The sequence below is a fragment of the Panthera tigris genome, chromosome A2, assembly GCF_018350195.1.
Source record: "Panthera tigris isolate Pti1 chromosome A2, P.tigris_Pti1_mat1.1, whole genome shotgun sequence".
NCBI lineage: Eukaryota > Metazoa > Chordata > Mammalia > Carnivora > Felidae > Panthera > Panthera tigris.
Genome location: NC_056661.1, coordinates 113462066 through 113479505, shown reverse-complemented (window position 1 = coordinate 113479505; position 17440 = coordinate 113462066). Strand labels below are relative to the sequence as shown.

The window sequence follows — 17440 nt, the reverse complement described above, 5'->3', positions numbered from 1 at the left end:
TCTGACTAACCTTAAAATCCAAGAGAAATCTTGGAACGAAGCAGAGAGCCAATTTTATTCTGATTGTCTTCTGAGGAATATACTTGAATGCCAGATGCTTGTGGACAGAAACGTTTCATGACTTGTTGAACTATTAAATGCCATTTCCATTATAATTTGGCAATCAAGCCTGACTTTATCTCAATTTTAAGTAGATCACATTTCCGTCCCAACTCGGTAAATCTCAGATTCCTGTCCTTCAGTATTATTCATACTCTTGGCATAGAGCAGAGATCTGCACAGACCTGAGGAAAGTTCACCACACCCTGGAAAAATCCTTGTTCACAAAGATCAGAGAGCCCTAGGTGTATTCAACACCTGCAGCTGTTGTTTCTCTTGTTGTACACCCCCCCCCCCCGCAATGCCTCTGCAAGGCTTGCCACTTTGGCATCTTTGCCCTGATCTCTACTCTTACATATCACATCTGGTGACTCCAGAACCTCTGGTGAAGAATATGGTGGAAGAAATTTTGCTAGTCCATTTTGGCCTAAACCTAAGTTTTTGAGACTACTTCAATCCGGAAGAGAAAAGCCAGAAATGGTGTCTTTTCCTTCTGAGTTACAGAGGATGGCAGGCTGCAGGCATAGCAGCCTGAGGGGCCCTAAAGAGAAGAGCTGGGTAACACAGGCTCATGGGAGACCCGGAGGGAATTGACAGTGCATTCCTTGGTTGAATGTGGTGACCTGCCAACGCTGGAGAATTCGGTCACTTACCTAACTGCGCTGAGATCTTCAGACAGAAGCCAGCATCCCTCCTCATCAGACATTGAGTTTGTCTACCATTAGCAGCTTATCTCGGATTCCCAAGCCTGAGCTCAGAGACATGATGAGAAAGAATCCTGGTAGGTGAGGATGGGTGGCAGCCAAAAGCTATTCAGCTTGCTGCTGCCAGTAGTGATCATTCAGCCATTACACATAAAATTAACTTGGTTGAGGGCCCAATTTTTAAGCTCAGTAGAACTTTCTCCTTCTCATATATAGAGCAGATTTTTCAAATACCTGGCTAAGATTAATTTAGTCTTGCCTTCATTCATTAAGAAAAACATTTGTTGAGCACCTATGACCCAGGCACCACACAAAACAGAGCAGAGACAGGAGTGAGCAAGATCTGATTTGAGCCTCAAAGGCCCCCTCCCCTCTCTACGGAGGGAGAGAACAAAGATAGGAGACTGAAGAGGACCACCCTACACACAGAAGAAAGGGGCATACTTTGAATAAGGTATTTGTTTCCAGAAAATTGTTACTTCACATTCCTGTGAGGCATTTGCTAAATTCAGCATCATTTTGTACTTCCTGGGTTAGGACCGGGAAAGGACATAAATCATAAAAGGCAAAGGTCATACTTCTCAAATCTAAAGAAAGTTACATATTGTTGGCATTTGCCATTTTCCCCTCCTCCCATGTGCTAGCTACGAAATACACTTTTTAAAATAGTATACTGTTTATAGTCTTGGGCCTGTTTTACTGATTGAATTTGCTTCTGAAAACAAGTTTCTTGAAGAGGTTATAGGTGTTTTAACAATCGACAGCAAGGTATTAGGCACCTTGCTGGAGTTTATAGCACATTTCTGTGAAAGACTTTTTTTTGCTTTAAAATTGTTCTACTGATTGCAAAAGTAATACACGGCTTTTGCAGAAAATTTAGAAATATTAGAAAGCTACAGGAAGAAAAATTTAGTGGGCAACCATGATTGTCCCTCACCTTGCCCAGTGTGTCAGTATATACATTATGAGTCTTGCCTTATGTTTTCGTGGCATACTTTACTTAATCACCCTTCAGTTTGGGCACAAATATGTTTACAAATTTTGCTGCTATAAATGATCTGACATGTACAACTCTAGAAAATTTTTTACCTAAATTTTTAAAATAAAGTTTGACTTATTTTGAGGGAGAGAGAGAGAGAGAGAGAGAGAGAGAGAGAGTGTGTGTGTGTGTGTGTGTGTGTGTGTGTGTGTGAGAGCAGAGGAGGGGTAGAGACAGAGCGAGAGGAAAATTCCAAGCAGGCTCTGCACTGTCATCGTGGAGCTGGACCTGGAAACTCATGAACCACAAGATCATGATGTGAGCCAAAACCAAGAGTCTCATACTTAACCGACTGAGCCACCTAGGCACCCTAATTTTATATTTCTTAAGGATAAACTCCTAGCTTAGTAATTTCTACTTACAGGTATGAAATGTTCATCTCTTTTATGTTTTTGCTCAGTTACTTTCCATAAAGCTTGTGCCAGTTTTCACTTACATCAGCGATACGTGAAAGTACTTGTTTTGTAATGTCCTCACCCTTATCCTCATTGAACATTGTGATTCTCAGGGGGAAAACTTAATTATTATTTTTGGTTGATGGGGGGAAAGTATTACCTAGTTCAAATTCAAATTTCTTATGAGGTTGGATATTTGCAATTTATATCAATGCATTATCCTTCTTCTATAAATAACCTGTTTACCTCCTTTGCCCATTTTTCCATTGGAATTTTTCTCATTGATTTGAATAAGTTCTTTATATATTAAGCATATGCATCCTATTTGCTGCATGTAGTTTTCTCCCATTTGTTTCTTGTTTACTTTTTTTATATGTATATGAGCAAAACAGTTGATTCACATTTTTTAATTTTTAAAACTACCGTGAAAATGAAAAAGTCCTTCCCCGTTCTGTGGCCAGATACTCAATTTTATTTTCTTCTATTTCTTCTAGAATTGAACTTTTCACTTCTGTCTTCAGTTGATTTACTATTTTGTTACCAGTGTTTAAAAAATCCATTTTATTCTGGAGGAATTAAAATTCTGTTAACAAACTTCCTCCAAATTAAATATATTGAGTACAAATGGAGTGAGTCACATTACCTCTTTGAGCTTCAGTTTTCTCATCTATAAAGTTAGGAGATGAGTGCTCTAAGATTTCTTCTACCTCTGAAATTCTTTTCTTAACTTGAAGACACCCCGCCCCCAAATTCATCAGCATCCTTACTTTTGAGTGTTGGTACTTCTTGGGAAATTGTTGCCATTTTATAGCAGATAACAATTGATTACCCAGGAGGCTTTCAGTAGGCATTTTCTACTCTGATGGAACATGTCTATCAATGCCAAGAATCATTCTGTTCTTTTATGTTCTAAAAATACTCCTGCGGATAGAACTTCTAAAAATTTACTCTCTGTGAAATAGTGTTGATATGGGACAGATGGCTGATCGAGCATATCCAGCTACAAGTACCTCTGCTATCAGGGTATATTAGTTATATTTCATGTCAAGTCATTAAATACTTGGAATTGTTTTCCTGAGTTCAGAATGTCCTGAAGAGGATTGAGAAATGCAATTCCCAAATAATGACAAACCAAAAAAATGTTAGATCTTACTGCCTTGAACTCTTAGAAATAACAAGGAAGTGGACTAGCTGTTTATACTGGCTAATAAGTTCATTAACTAACCACTATCCACAGCCTAGCTCCCAACTACTCCTTTAAAAAAAATGCAGATTTATAGCTCTCCTATAAAGAATTTACTCTTTGAGGGCAATCCCCATTTTTATTTGGACTTTCATCCCCAGTGTCTAGCGCTAGGCTTTCAATCAATGTTTGAATCCAACAGAGAAGGCATTTGTAGGTGGTTTGAGATGTTTTTCCCAAGTTCAACCAAACCAAATCTGTACAAATCCAAAGTTTTACCAGATCCAGGCTTCCAGTTCTATGGAGATTTTCAGCTTTCAATGAAAGATTTTGTACTATAGGGAATTTACCTGAAAAAGCAGGCAGAAAAGACCGGGAGATTCATCACCAACAGTCAGTTTGTAAGTGTAGACAAGGCTTTGGGAGAATTCATACTTGGTAAAAAGTAGACAAAAAGCTTTGAATCTTGAGTCACAGTTTACGGAGCAAGGATTTTACCCTAGGCAGGTTTGTCTATGATGATTTCGATCCTCTTTGGCACTCAAGTACAAGTTAATATTCAGAAAAATAGAAAGTATTTTTATCTATATTGTATCATTGAAGTACTTCCATTTCTTTCCAGTGTATCTTTTCTTCACACACACCCATCCCCCACCCCAGAAAAAGAGGGAGAAAGACCAATACTATGCAACCAAATTTATTTTTGTCTTATTTTAACCACGTCTCTTTTTTTTACCTTCTAATTTTGTTTGTATGCCTCTCACATAGTTTTAGCAATATTTCATTGCATTTTAAATTCTCTTGACCTATTTTAATACCAACTTTCTATACTTTTGCAATGAACCAAGAGTAATACAATCTTACCTTTCTCCCAGTCTGCTTTCAAGCTGGGGAATGAGGTTTTTGAGATGTTTACTGCAGAGACCAAAGGTGTGCCTCTCTAAAAACACCAAGGAATGTACAAAACATGAAAAAACAAGAATATTTTCTTAAGTTGCTTGTGTTTCCTTGTCTCCATGCCATATGATCTAGCAGTTGGTACGCTAGAATTTTTCATTCCCTAACTTGCGTAAGTACTCAGGCTGCCTCTTTTATTACTGCTTTGCCCTCTCTAAAGTTAAAAATGCATGCATATGTGTGCACACACGCAGACACACACATGTAAACACACATTTACATAAACACAAAAGAGATTTGGGAAGAGTTACAGAGTTCCGTGACTTGGGAGCCTTCCCATTTTCCAAGCATATTACTTTATACTTTCTTTACTTTTTATTAAAACTTGTTTTCTGGTTTTACTGAGATATCATTGACAAATAAAAACCACATATGAAGTGTACAGTGGGATGTTTTGATGTATGTATACATTGTAGTCATTATCCCAATCAAGCTAATTAACATATCCGTACCTCACAGTCACATGATATGTGTATGTCTGTGTGTGGTGAGAACACTTTAGATCTACTCGTAGCAAATTTCAAGTATTCACAACTTTGTAAATTTGAAGAATACTTCTGAGTCTGTTCAGAGCTAGCTTTTTCAAGTAATTTCAGTTGATAATTGGGTTTTCACTTAATGGCGAAGTATTTTCAAATAACTGAATTTCCTACAGGAGGAATTTGAAAGGAGAAGCCAAAGCTATAGGGAACAGTCAGGGCTAGCTTATCAAGTACTGTGCTAAAAATCCCTACTGTCCTCTTGTTACTCAGATTTTAAAGGCTTCTATAAAACTACTTACTGTGCCTTATTCAAACCCCAAGTGACAAGGATATCTACAACTAAAATGTGGAAACTTTGAGTCATAATTTAGCACAGGTTTTCATCCCATCTCTCGGCTACTTGGGGAGAGTGTCAAGATATTTTCCCTTTAGAATAACTTTGCAAGTATGTCACACACACATGCAGGGACACACACATGCAGTTGAAATTATTTGAGAATACTTGGAAACTAGAAGATATTTCTAGATAACATTTATATTTGTCACGTTTGTAAAATCTAGTAAACAAGATTTCAGATTTTTTTTTTTTTTTTCTGTCTCCGGTAACACACGTATTGTATTTTGAGGGCCGTCAGGATAAACCAGTAATGAGAGACAGAAATAAGAGCTGTTGTCGGCACTAAATCATCTCAGGTTTTCGCAGATACGTCGCAAGTGTATCCGTCTGCGTGGATGCCACGTATTGACGGAATTCACATTTGCAAAATATTGACAGTTTTACTCCAGGGACCCTGGTCGTTGAATTTTTTCCCCTTTGTTCTTCTGCATGTTAGGAAATGCTTACAGATCTAGGATTTGAAGCATCCTCCTATCTTCTGAATTACCTTCAGGTAGGCTTCTATCAGGTCATATATGCACAAGGCAATGTCCTCAATTGCCTTTTGACCTAGACGTCTTAATTCCAGAGAAGCTAAGAGGTGAGTCTTGGGTGATTCCTAGCTGATCCTTTGTATATTTATTTCCTTGGGTCCACTAACAAGGGTGAGTGTATGTAACTCATGAGTCTCAGAAGGAAATGACCATCATGTCTGGGGCAGAAAATCAACAGAAGCAGGGGGATTCAGTGGCCTGACCCCAGTGACAATGGCTGACATCACAGGTTGTTGACTGCTGCTGATGTTTTCTCGTATTTACATGTTAGACTTGCTCATGCTAAAAGATGCTGACTCCTCCCTTACAGATAGTCAGGAACCCTCCCAAAGACGAGGAGCTCATAAAGCTCCTTAAAAAAAAAGCTTAAAATTTTATTTGAAAAATGTAAAAGTCAGAGACCACTGAAATTCATTGTCTCCCTTCTTTTAGATTTTAGCTTCTAGAAGTATATGGCTTTTTGGTGAGGGAGACTTAGGCTTGATGGGTGAGGTGGATGCCAGAGAGAAACTATCTTGCACTCCCATGAAAATGAAGTTTCTCAATCCCCATCCCCGTTCTCTAACAGAGGGCATCCAGCCTTCTTTCCTCCAAGTTCAGTGAGCTCTGTAATTAACTTGCCGTGATGGCCTCTGGCTCTCTGTGGTACATACAGCACCAGACCGAGTAGTTTTCAATGCAACTGAAAAAGTTTGATAACATTATTTGTGTTTCTTTAAATATGGATGATATTTAAACACATACATGTGAACAAAATTGTAGCAAGGCCCTGATAAAAATTCAGTTTGTAACATTTTGTCCTTCATATGCTTGGATGGCATACACTTACAGTATAGTTTTATGTTGTTCTGCATCCATTTATTGAGTGCTTTCTCTATGTCCAGCACTCATAACTAGGTCAGTAAGGTTGGTATTATCGCATTTCACAGGAAGGAAAACTGTTGCTGAGAGAGATTGAACAGCCCCATTAAGACCACCCAGCAAATCTAGGATTTGAACTCAGGCAGGTCTGTCTTCACTTTGGTGACTATCAGTTTAACTGAATTCAGGTCATAGGTTCTTTGAAGTGCTGCCATCATCTGAGTTTTATTTTTGTGCTAAGAATTGGTTATTACCAATGAAATACAAATGGACCATATCTCTGGCATGGGGTCTGGTGGAAGGGAGCTTAGTAAGGTGTGTTGATTGTTCAGCAAATTATTTTATCTGGGAATTGGTGATGATAAAGGTAGTTTGGTGGTACGATGGTAGGACTTTTGCATACACAGTCTTTTTTAGTGCCTAAGAACCTTCTGAGAAGCATAAATCCTCATATTTCAAATGACATTTTGGGATTTGGGGAGTACATTTTCCTCCCGGAACACAGCTATTAAATGGTTGTGGGATTTTACTTTAGATAAGGCAAACCCTGTAACTTCTCTCCACTCAGGATAGTTTGCGGCTGCCTCTGCAGCTGTGAACCCAGACTCTCTGTGAGGACAGGGCCGTCCCTGGATGAGAAGTGGCTCACAAGGTCTCGGAGTCAGAATCAAGCTTCGTTTCTCATATGGGTGAGCTGTGTCCATTACTCAGACTTTTTGCCTACATCTGACTTTGGGGCGTCAGTTCCTAGCTACAGGCGATCTAGAGCTTGTCCTTTTGTTCTGTAGGCTTGTAACTTGAATTTCTCCTTTCTGCCCTAGCCTGCTATCTGGACTGAATCCCTGTGTGGCTGAACCCCTGCCTCCTTGCCTCTATCTCTCTGTCCTTAATCTTGGGCCATTCTGATGGACAGTATTTCTATCCACTTATCCATAATTCACCAGGCCCATCATTGATTTACATGCACTGTTGTTCCGAATGGTAACAACAGCACAGAGAACGAAACCAAGCCCCTGTTCTCATGCAGCTAATATCAGAGTAGAATTTGTCTTGCCATTTCCCCTCTCCTTTCTCCCCTTCATCCTCACCCCCAAATCTGGTCCTCAACCAAGAACTTTTATACTGGAACCAGAGGAGGACTTGCTGGGAAATACTTATCAAAATTTAAGCTTTTACTGATAGTGTGGAGCCTGCTTGGGATTCTGTCTCTTCTTCTCGACGACCTTGCCCTACTCATGTTCTTTCTCTCTCTCTCTCTCTCTCTCAAAATAAATAAACTAAAAAATTTAAGCTTTTATGATAAAAATGACATCTTTATGGTTTAACAGCTCTCAGGGATCACATAGGGAATGTTGGGTATGGAGCAAGGGGGAATCTGAGTTGTAGTAGACCCATGTAGGAAGACTATTAAGACGCTAAAGCATGCAGGGATTAGATTAAGTCAGGTAAGGGAATACTAACATACGCTACTCTAAAGCTCTTAGATTTTTGAGTTGCTTTCCTGACAACGAGATGATGGACTCCATGACCTATGTGGAAGCATCTAAGTTAATGGTAAGTTGACCCAAGCTTCTCTGAAAATGGAAAGGCCAGACATGCTACACCACCTACATTACATCCTCTCCTCCATTTGTACCTCTGCTCTGTGCTGGTGGGCCAGTGAGTCCTGACTCCTGTGGACTGTATCACCCAGGCTCTCTTGGATGCCACCTCCAAATGGGATGTGGCCAGTGGGGGCCCCCACAGGAGATCAGAGCACAGAAGGGAAGGAAGGTCAGGGTGGTGGTTCTTCCCACCTCTGTCCTGCTTCCTCCCACAGTTGTGGCCATGACTGCATCCCTCCATGACTATAGCTCCTCCCTGGGAGCCTCTCATTGACATCTCCAGCTCCTGGTGGGATCCAGCCCTCACTGTTACCTCCTCTTGCTTGAAAGCCCAAGGGTGGTTAAGATCTCCCTCTTTGCTGGTTATGTCACCATTTTCTGGTTAATTTCCTCCAAGCTACCTGCACTTCTGTAAGTAATCCCTTCATTAAACACTTGCAGAACTCTAGCTGAGTGTGCCTCTCCTTTTTTGCCAGAGTAATCAATCAAGCTAATACAGCGTATTGCAGTATACTTGGGATGAAAAGATAATGACTTTATATTTCAAGATATTTCAGCCTATTCCTATTTCTTCTTCTCAGTTGTTCATTAGGTTGACTTGCTGAAGTTGGCCTCGGGATAAAATTCCTAGGCTTGCCCTGATATTAGGATCCTTAGACAACTTGTTGTACATAATAATAATTACTAGAGGCAATGAAATTTAATAAATACCGTTCTTCTCTAGCAGCCACAGCTTTCCATCCAGACATGTTTACTGGGTTCCTGTGGGAGTTTGGTCATATTCACTAACAACTTTGTGTTTGCTTTTATACCTATGGAAAAGCAGACTGTACCTGGATTTTGTGAGTTTGGGGATGATGAATCCTATTAGTTCTCTTTAGGCTTTCGGTTGAGTTTTAATCTCAGTATGTGTGGGATTGGGAAAAAGAAAAAAAAAAAGGAACCAGGTATCATTATTTACTCTTTGTGCCAGAGTAGCCCGTGCAAAGATGTAATTGTCAGGTCAGTGCTTCGTGGTCCAGGAAGTCTAAACCACTGCTCTCCTTGACACACATCTGCTTACTTAATCTTTTTCTTAGTGTATTCTCTCCATCAGACTTTTACTTTTTCTCCATGAGAAAAAAGAATCATGAGATACATTGTCAGCAAATTCTGTGAAGGTTGTTTTCAGACAAAATTGTTTCTGGCTGGGGAGATTTTTTTTCTGATAAGTATTTTAATTCTGCCATACCCACATTTACGGTACAAGAATAGATGTGGGCATTGGTGGTTTGGTTTTCAAAGCTGTGTGTGAATTTCCGTAGTACAAGATGAAGAGATACCTAACTGCTAAATCATGTGCGTCTTTGCTGTTTAGGAGAGCTAATACTTTGGGCTTTTGTGAGAAAACTGAAGTCAAAACAGTGAATTTTGTGGAATCTTAGTATCGGATAAGACACCAAGGTCATCTTGTCTGGACCCACTCTAACTGAAGAACCATCTTCCCTTGTTGCATAATATTGTTGACAGGCTCTGCTCTAGCTTAAGGGAAAGCTCATTCCGTATCTGTTGTCAGTACTTCCTTAAATTGAAACACAATCAGCCTCTTTTATCTGGCCACCCATTAATGGAAGGTCACCTTTCCAGAACATCATGAGTAATCCTATGGCTTGCTCTCCCACAGGAAGGGTAGCTCAGAGAATGGAAATTACCTACCAGGATTTCATTCTCCTGAGCTTTTCTTTCTTAGACATTCCAGCTACATGAACTATACCTCCCAGGGCATGTTTCTCAGAACTCTTTGTAGCTCCTTGGCATAGGGCCCTGTGTACCCTAGTCAGCAAAATCCTGTGCCCACAGGCTTATCACAGCCCAGTTTGGGGGTAGTTTGGGGGTGGGTTGGTTGGTTTTTGAGGTAAAATTCACATTTTAAAGAGGACAATTCAGTATCTGCCCAGTGCTTGAGCCTATCAGGCCCAGTCAGCTAATGCACTAGAAGTCCCACCAGCCTTAACCTGCCTGTCTCTGTGTACCCAAGTTGGGTGGGCACAGGTGCCCACAGTCTCACATACTCCTCTGATCTCTGCCATGTTTAACTCTGTTCCTGCTAGCACTTCATTTTTCCTTTGCTGGTTCTTGAGCTTTGCCTTGGCCTGAGCTGGTTTAGGTGTGGTCCTGATACAATGCTCAGCCCTTCCCAACCCTCTTCTCTTTTAATTCTGACCCTTGGTGGCTTTTCCAAACCACACAGACCATCTAGAACTGAAAACTGGCTACCCTAGTAGTTTTGAGCCTCACCAAAACTTAGACACACCTGTTGTGTGACCCACCAAGTAGTTTGGCCTGCTTTGGCTACCAGCATGAGGGTAAACCACGTCCCCTCCAACAGTTAGGTTAGAGTTCCAGTGCATTAGCTGCCTGGGCCTGATAGGCTCAAGATTAGACCAAGAAGGCTGTGTGATGAAGGAGTCCTAACAAGCTCTTGGTTCTGCATGCTGTCTTAGTCCATGCAGGCTGTTAGGACAGGACACAACGCACCGAGTGGCTTATAAACAATGGAGATTTTTTTTGTCACAGTTCTGGAGGCTAGAAGTTCAAGATCAGGGCTTTGGCAAATTCACGGTGTAATGAGAGGTTGCTTTCTGGTTCATAGCCATCATTTCATTGTGTTCTCAGGTGGTGGGAGAGGCAAAGGAATTTTCTGGGGGCTCTTTTAGAAGGGCACCAATTCCATTCATGAGGGCTCCACCCTCATGACCTAATCACCTCCCAAAGGTCCCACCTCTAGATACCTTCCCACTGGGGATTAGGTTTCAACATAGGAATTTTGGGAGGGGGGCACATTCAGTCCATAGCAAATGCCTTCCTATAAATAAGTTAAGATCTTTAAGTACTATTTTCATAAACTTGAGGGGCAACAGCATTACAATTTGTGCTGCTTGTATGACTTCTTGAATGCCATGGCATCAAGCCTCGTGATTCTTTGTTTTCTCCATCTGAAAGTTTATCTGATGCTGCCTGCTTCAGACAGGTTTGATGATGGAACACTGGCCATGAGAAGTTGCTGAAGATCTCGATTAGGGCCAAGCAGGAAGAGATTAGAGAGTACAAAATATACATCTTGCCCAGTTCATAATTTAGCCCACAATTTGATCTGTTCATGCCCACCCCCTTTTTATGTGCCCTAGACCCAAGGACAATACCATTTAGTGAATGCCTTCCTAGTGCTGTGTTAGTTACATGGTGTCTTATATGTTAGTTGCATGGAGGCTTAGTTTGGTAGATAGAATAAATAATTATAACATTCAAGTTTGAAACACAACTAGCTCCTGTGATGAGCATTGTAAAATAGGAATGTGACTAAGTGGAGAGGGAGGGAAACCTCTCAGTAAGAATAACCTTTGAGCCTTGCAACATAGAATTCTGCCTTTTAAAATGGTTTTAAAATTATTTTTAGAGAGAGAGCACGTGCGTGCCTGCGCGTGAGCAGTGGGGGGCAGAGGATCTGAAGCAGGCTCTGTACTCACAGGCTGATAGCAGCAAACCCGATGTGGGGCTCAAACTCACAAACCTTGAGCTCATGACCTGAGCAGGGATTCTGCCTTTTAAAGGCAATTCACTCGCTCTGCTCTGTTGCTTGTTCATTAATTTGCATATTCAGTAAACCTTTATGAAGTGATTATCACATGCTCTGAGCTGTGTGTTAGAAAGAGAAAAAGAAGTCACAGTCCCTGCCCTCAAGATGTCATCATTTAGTGGAGAACACAGGACAGATGATTAGAGGTCAGTGTGATGGGCGTCATGACAGGGTTCTTTGGGCACCTCATCTGGATGGAGGGTGTTAGTGGCAGGGCTTGCAAAGAAGGCTTACTAGGTGAGGTGAGAAATAGATGTTCCATCGTATGGAATGGTTTGCACTCTATGGGGTTCATAGACTTGAAGGAGACTGAGGACTCTGGACTCAGCCTGGAAAAGTGTGCCTACACATAAAAATTTTACATGCTTTCAGAGGGTTCTCTGAGACCCTAAAGCCCATCCATGAACCCCCCAATTAAGCACTCTCGTAAGAGGTTATGCTCATAGAGCAGCAGGGACATGACACCAGGGATAACACCAGTGGATGCTTTATGTAAGTATTTGGGAGAAGGCCATTTTCCATTATCTGTGATAATGGAAAAATCAAGTGTAGTTGTGACAATTGCAGCAGGCCTGAGAAATCCCTTAGTAATCACTTTTTCTTGCTAGGGCTGGTGATAAGTGAAAATATACATACAATCAGAAACTTAGTTCAGAATAATATGTTAAGACCTGCTACACTATGAGCATCAATTCTTTACCTTATTTTTTAAAAATCAATACTTTTATTATTTACCAGGTATTTTCATCTTAAAAATAAATGTCTTTCATAGGAATAAATGAAAGAAAAGGTTTGATTTAGAAGTGCAGAAGCTGATCATGATCAAGGAAGGTAATCTAAAGTAAGTCAAAGGTACTGGTTCTATAATTCTTTCAGAATTCATAGGCAAGATAGCAGTGTCGCCAGAAAAAGGAAATAAATCAGAGCTATTTGTCCAAAGAGTGGAACAAAGGTGAGGAGCAGGAAAACTTGGAAAGCCCTCCTCTGTGTTCATGATCCTGATGGGCTCTATTCAGTGGTCCTATAATTCTGTGATCAATACGCCTTCCCTGTAATCATTTATCTGCCCTGAACCCCCCCCCCCCCCACACACACACACCGTTTCCTCACCTCCCTGTTCTTCCCAAACTGCATCCCATAGGCACAGCTGTGAAGAATTCATCTGGCTCAGTTTTTGGAATTTGTTCTTCCCATCATCAATTCAGAAAAGTAGGGAAAGAACTCTTTTCTGCTCATCTGGAGGCTCAAGTGCATTTTGGGAAGAGGTGGAAATTTTCACTGACCATGTACAAACCAGGGCTGACCACCACAAGCAAAGGCATGAAGGAGCCTGGTGCCCTCTGGGAATCCACCCTCTGCCGCTCTTCCCCTCCCATATCTTGTGGCACCTGCGGAAGCCCCTTCTCTCCTGAGGCCTGTGCCACTTGCGCAGGTCATCTTTCCTTCACTGCACACGCTCTCCCACTTTCCTCAGTAGCTTTATTACCTGTCTCCTACCTTACCATGTCATGAGCCCTGTTCCCTGCAGTCTCTTCCCACTTTCAGGAACACTCCTGTGTATGACTCTCTCCTGACCCTGACAAGGAAATGTTTGTTTCTGTTTTTTTGTCCTTGAATCCGGTAACCACCATCTCCACAGCACTCCAGATCAGTGGCAAGGAAGCATCTTCTAACGCTTGTCTGTGTCCTCTAGCTAGAGACCACCAGGGACACACCTGTAGGCAGACAAGCTGGGTTTGTTGCTTGTTGCTGAGGTGGAGACCTCACACCAGGGGGAGCTGTGGGGTAGCTCAGTGTGAAGGGGGGAGGGGGGTTAGGGGTTAGGAGAAAGGACTCCTACTAGGACTTGGGTTTGTGTCCACTGATTTGGGGGAGGGTTTAAAGAAGCAAGGCTTCACAGTCAGGAAATGGGGTAACTCTCTAACTGGATATCTTTAGTCTTATCTACAGGGAAGGCAGACTAGAGCAAAACTAAGGTGGTAATTGGAAAAGAAACAGCAGTTGCTCATTATCTGGGCTTCCCCTCCCCCCCCCCCCCCCCCCCCCCCCCGGCTTGGCCAACATTCATGCTTTGTCTGCGCTCAGATGTGTGTACCCTGTGGCCTTGTGTTTGTTCCATCACAGTCACAGAGTGGCCTTGTCTGATGTCGATTTTCTGCATAGTCACTGATGCTCACAGGAGAACCCCAAGTTGAACTGTGAGTGCCAGGCCAGCTCCCGAATATTGGGGGCTGCTTTTCTCTCTCTCAGTCTTTACCACTCTGAACTGCTCCACTTTACATATTTGCCTCCTTGATCAAAACTGCCACCTGCTTCCTCACCCACCACCTCCCTGCTCCCTTAGCTCTCTGGGGACTTATCCTCAGCCCCTCCATGTTTTCTCAGTTTATCAGCTCCTTTCCCTGGCCAGACAGATACTATGTGGTGATGAACTGCATTCATGGTATGCTGACCAGCACCCCAAATCCCTTCTCTTGTCACCTCCTGTTGTTTTGTTGGCCAGCACATTCTTCAGGTGTGCCCCATCATTGGCTGTTCCCCTCTGTTTTTGAGTACTTCAGCAGAAAGGCACATGACCATAAACATGTGCTTCTACCCCTAATGGTCTACAAAGCTGCCTGACAACCCTCTTTTTCATAACTTGTTTTCCCCCTGTTGTCTGTCCTGCTGTCTCCCATGTTTTCACCAAGTTTAGCCTGAACCCCCTCCTTCCAGAAGACAATCTCAGTTCCCACTCTGCTAAGAAGATAGATGTCATCTCGTATGCTCTACTTTGACTTCCTTCTTTTCCCTACTTTATTTTTTTCTAAGTCTCCATCCATGCTTCTTCCCTTGAACTTCTCTGAGGGGAAGAAATGCCAATCCTCTTATAGCCTAACCCCACCACTGTGTTCCTGATCTTGTCCCCTCTTTCCCGTATCCCCCTCCTTGCTTCCTTCCCCAGCCACACAGCCTCTGCAATCTGACCCCCTCCCTTTATAATTCAGTTCCCAGGAAGTGTTCTTTCATGTGTGTGTTTGTGTGTGTGTGTGTGTGTGTGTACATACGTGTACCTCCTCCCTGTTCACTCACACCTTAACACTTTCTTCTCACCCCTGGACCAAACTGATCTTGTCATCTCTTTTTCTTAGACATATCTTTGTAAACTTTACAGCAACAGACCACCTTTTTTCTTGAGTCTCTTGAGACCATGCCCTACAGATTCTTGGGCTCATCTTGGTTTTACTTCTTCATAATCTCTACAACCAGCTTTCCTCAAGACTCTGACCCTCTACCTCTTCCCCTACGTTCTGTGTTTTTTTCTTCCCCTAGCCCCATCTTTATAGTTCCCTTTTTTCCTTTTCTCCCTTCACAATCTCATCCACTCCCAAAACTTGAATAAATCACAAATTTGTCTCTGCCCTTGACCTCTACCAGAAGCCTGGTTCATTATTTCTAAGTATCTACCTGCTAAGTATCTATAGCATGATGTATTATCAGTTCTGAAACATCACTTATCTGAAACTAGATTCACCAGTCGCACCAGAACCCATTTCTCTCTGCATTTTTGTCTCATTTCATGGCATTCCCATTCCCTGTCACCCAGAGTCATCTTTGACTATCACACCCCATGTATTCTATCTTTGTGTGTTCTTGTATTTGGCCTCATCTTAGGGTGCTTACAAAGTTACAGTTACGTTGTTAGGGAGCCTGTTAACTTGTTAGTTAAGAGGAAGGGACTTGGCTTACTCATCTCTGCCTCCCACTCGGTATCCAGCCCACTGCCTTGTCCGTAGGAGACCCTCTATTTGTTGAATGACTGACTATAAATTAACCATTTTAATACTTTACATACACTTGACCAACTATTTGTCATTGATCAATTTCCCATCATTAGACCTTCCAAATACTTTTATCCTTGACCAAGCAAGCACCAGAAGGAAGTTTCATCCTCAGAACCTCAATCATGGTACTTCTGCTCTTTTTCAGGAAGAGCAATTAGGTAAGAGTGCATGGGTCACGAGGCATTAATAGTCTCTTCTTTTTTGAAAGCCAGATAAAATGCATAGGATTTTTATGTTTTCATGGCAATTTTAGATAACTTACATCTCCCTTTATACATCGATTTTTCTGCTTTTTCCTTTATTTTTTAACAGGTTTTCAAAATGGAAGCTATCACTATGACATAAGATGCTCTTGATAGTACATCAATATGATTCAGCTATTTCCCTGCCCAGCAGAGTGTGGCTGCTCTGTGCACAGCCCTGTAATACATATTAGTTACACAGACATTAGAGAAGCCCTTCCCATCCATATGTATGTGCGGGACCCATGGAAGTTAATAATGCCATATATCACGTGCATGTAGAATGTAAAATGTACTTCAGAATGACAGCAGGCTCATATAAAATGAATATTGGCTTACGATGAGAGGAAAACCAGGGAAAGATTTTTGTCCTTTCAGATCTACTGTTGAGTGAATTATTTGTTTCCTTGTCTCAGTATCTCAGACCCATATTGTGCCTTTTTTTTTTTCTCTTTTTGGTCAATATATGCCCCTCTCTCCAGCCACCTTATTTCACTTCAACTACATGGATAACAAAAGAACCCCTTTGGAGAAATGAAAGATAGCAATTACACATTGGTATTCATGTTACAGGAGTCACACTGCCGTCCTCAGGGAGTTTAACAATGAATATCCAACATTAATTGCCACAGTAACTGAGCGTCTGACCTTGCTGAAATGTAATACACCAGTTTTACATAGTAAAATTATTTGCCGCAAAAAGATATTTTTAATTATCATAAAATGTTTACAGTGACCCGTATTTTTTTATTTTTGTCTCTACATTTTCTTGGGAATCAGGACATCAACAGTTGAAACCATAATTTTATCAATGATTTGGTTGACACTTAAGGCAAGATAAGTGCCTTCGTATCCTTATGAAAGGTGAATAAAATACATTGACATCCCTGTTAGATCTATGGCGCTGATTAATAAAGTATAGCGGACTTAGTACATTTTACCCATTGGGGAAAATTTTGTTTTTAATGTTTGCACCTAATTTTAGGTTGGATTTTCTGCCAGTGGCAGAAACATGGTAGGAACTCTGGGGCAAGTTTCCCTTTTGAAAGAAGTGACATCATTTTTAAGGTGAAGCCTACTTACTATCAACTTTTCTTGCTTGAATCTTTTGCTCAAATCCTCAGAAATACAGAAGCTAGGTTTTCTGACATGCATTTTACAGTTCTTTTTTTCCTGGACTACCTTCCCCTTGCTGGGTGTCACACACTGGGAGAATTTCACACTATGTACTCTGGAAGTGTTCATCCCTCAGGGTCGGGCTCTACACTGCTGGGTCAGCAGTGAGCCGGACTCCAACAGAGAGCCGCGTCAGCGGGCCATGCAGGCTCTGGGCTGTGGAAGCTGTGTGTGCAGAAATGAGTGATTGTTCAGCCTTCTCTCCTTTTTAAAAGGGACTGAGGTGAAGAAAGTCAGTGCACTCACCCATGACATGCGAATTTCAGCCTAGATGAGATTTTAACTAGAGATCCATTTTTGCTTGTATTCCGGCAAAACTGGTACATGA

At 41.6% G+C, this 17440-nt stretch overlaps 1 protein-coding gene across 1 annotated transcript in view; it reads left to right on the top strand.

Annotated features, from left to right (window-relative positions):
- Positions 1 to 17440, top strand: part of RAPGEF5 (Rap guanine nucleotide exchange factor 5) — a 224491-nt gene that overhangs the window by 132983 nt on the left and 74068 nt on the right. The gene's annotated exons all lie outside the window — the stretch shown is intronic.